Genomic DNA, 3,126 nt, shown 5'->3' on the forward strand with positions numbered 1-3,126 from the left:
GGCCCGGCTGGGGGCGCCGCGGGGGGAGAGAGCCGGGCCGGAGCGGGTGGCCTGGCAGCGACCCCCGCTCCTCGGCACCGAACTGCCCACAGCGGCTTTACACCATTCGCACCTCAGTCTCCCGTGTCCCCCCACCCCCCCGGTCAGGCGGCAGCTGCCTGCGGAGGGGCTTCTACAGGCTGGGCGTTGGGCACGGCCGTCACCCCGAATGGGGCACGGCCCGGAGGTGGTGGGGAGGCAGGACCCACCATCATGGAGCGGGCACGCTCGCTCGGTCCGCTGACACCAAGCGTGGGATTTCCCTTCCATGTGTTTGTGAAGAAGGAAGGGGGCGGCTGGCATCGGCACGGCAGGGCGACAGCTGGAGGGAACTTCTGGAGGAGAAGCACGTTTTCTCCTACCTGGTGGCTGAGAGACTTGACTCTGCCCACCAGCTGCCAGCCAGCTGATGGAGCTGCTCTGAGAGACCCGAGGGCCTTTGCTGCTGGGAGAAAGCACTGGGTTAAGCAGCAGCTTGCAACTGAACAGGGAGGAACCAGGCGGTAATGACAAACAGACACAACCTATCAACTCCTAAGTATGCTCAAGGGCCCTATCCTGAACAAATGCTCCATGTTTGGGGGATTAAACATCAATGTAGTCTGAAACCGGCTGGCAGTTAAGAGTTTTGAAGATTTGTAGCAATCCCCCACCCTTCTCAGTCTGCGACTTGCTGTGTGAAAAGAGCGCTTTCAGCATCCGCTAATCCTTCTCCTTCACCTCCACAAAATGTCCTTAAAATGGGTGATCTTGTGGGTTGTAAGGAAGAGCTTTCCAAACCACCAGTGGCACACAGACGCACAGCACCGCTGCAGCCTAACCAGAGAAAGCAGCCTGATCATTTCGGCATATCTTCGATGCCTGAAGAACCTGTTTTGCCAATACAAGAGGAGAGAATAGAAATGCAGAGTGTGTTCTCCCTCTCCCTTTATCCTCAAACGACCCACTCTTCACCCTGTCCAACTCCCAACTTTTAAATAACCTGTGGACCAAGACCCTTTCAGCCCTGAGCATTCCCACTGGGTGACGCTCTGGCAGATAAAACCACCTCCTCTCCCTGCACAGCCCTCAACCCCTAAGGGGCTTTTCCCCTTTTTGTCCCTCCCTTCTCCTTCCCTGGTCCATGCCCACTGGGTAACATTGTCAAAGAACTCCTTACAGCTTCCGGAGAGCTCTGCAATGGCAGCCAATACACACCTCTAATCCCGGGTGGATACTTTTCCTTGAGGGGGGATACTTCTTAACAGTTCGTTCCAACCTCTTCTGATTTGCAGAGGAGAGCCCCAGAGTGTTTCCCACTGGACAGGCTTTCAGCCCACAGATGCCCCTTGATGTACCCTCCCTTACCTTTTCCAGACAAGTCCCTCAGGCTACAAATTCCCACAATTCACGACCCGGCAGTGGAAAGTGGAAAGTCCACCGCTGGTCTCTGACCGGTCCTTCCAACTCATCCACTGATGCCAGCCCTACCTGTACCTTCCCATGTATCGTGGCAGTGCTTTCTAAAGCTGAAGTGTTGGTGAAACCCGACTGATCAGCTCCACTTGAACCACCACCTTTGGTGCCATTGGTTCAGCCCGCTCCTTTACCTGGCATATAAACCACCTCTATTTTTACATTGGCATGGGTCTTTCTTGATGTAAGACTCACAATTTCTCCTCTCCTTTACGCGTCCCACACCAGAGAGGGCTCAGTGGACCGAGCCCAGGAAAGACTGCAACAGCAGTAGCTGGACGGAGTAGACCGGCCAAGCAAAGAAACACGGTGAAGGAAGAGATACACCTCGCAGTGCTTTAGACAGAAGACCCAGTCCTGCTTTCTCCAACATCAGGGACCCATCGTGGTGTGAGGAAGCTTGTTTCCCCTGGGCAGTAGAGGCTGGGACTCGCCTAAGGAAGCCAGGCACCCAACTTCCGTTTCCTGAAGGGACCTTTGAAAATCCTACCCTGAGCTTCAATCCTGACACATGCAACACGAGGTGTCAGCGGACTGCCTTTATTGTTCTCCTCCCTCCTCTGATTTTGCTGTCTCGTCCCTCGCAGAGTTAGACGAGGGAAAAGGAGCATAAAATGCTACTAGTTCGCAGATGCTGTGGTTCCTCCAACTCCCCTCCCATCCCCCCGACCCCATCCCCCCACATTTCAAACAGTTATAAATGACTGTGCAACTCTGCAGGCAGCGGTCTCAAATAACCACACCGAGCCTCTCCCCTCCAACGGCTTTATGTCTCTTCCTTCCTCTGTTCGGGGCTCCGGATAGCAACTATCAAGGTGTATTGCTTCACTCTCAAGAGTTAAGTCACTGCTTCACCCACCACCTTTGGGAATCTGCCACAGCAAACTGCCACGAGCAGTGAATTCCCAAGGCAGGGATTCTCAGCTGAGAAATCCCTCCTGCTGTCCTTGAAGGGTTTTACCATGGGAACTGACAACAACAGCTTCCCCAGTGATCTTAACTGTGATGACAGGTTGTAAGGCAGCATTTCAGGTAGCAGAGCCCCAGACCATGGGACCGCCACTGCCAACCTCGAGAGCATCCCCTTGTACTGGGACCTTGCCCTCCCTTGGCCAAGCTCGTAAAGGCTGCCCCAGAGAAGCCAGCTGTCCCGGCTCCTTAGAGCACTCCGGCAAATCCAAGAACATCTTGGAAACATTACGGCTCTCACCACACTGCACACACTCTCCTCACGAGTCCCTGGCTGCGGCAGGGACAGATGATCAGCCTTTCTGTTCCAAAGCAGGGTTCCATTAGAGCGAACCAAGCCTGAGGAAAGCTGCTACAGGAGCTCCAGTTCTGCAGAGCAGACAGATCAGACAAGATAGGCCAGCCAGCAAAATACATTTGCATTACACTTTCTATGTATGGTTCAGAGCATGGCACACCCCAATGGCGGCTTTTATTCTCTTTAAGGGCCCGGCCCTGCAAACACTTAATTTTACATGTGTAAGTAGAGTCCCACTGAAACACAATGGAGCTACTCATGCAAATAACGTTAAGAGCGTGTAGGGCTGTGGCTCCGTTTCACTATTCCATCTGCAGCAGACCCAGTTTAAGAGGATCCTGCCACACTCTCTCACAGTTAGTCCC

The sequence above is a fragment of the Calidris pugnax genome, unplaced genomic scaffold (assembly GCF_001431845.1).
Source record: "Calidris pugnax isolate Ruff unplaced genomic scaffold, ASM143184v1 scaffold95, whole genome shotgun sequence".
Taxonomy (NCBI): domain Eukaryota; kingdom Metazoa; phylum Chordata; class Aves; order Charadriiformes; family Scolopacidae; genus Calidris; species Calidris pugnax.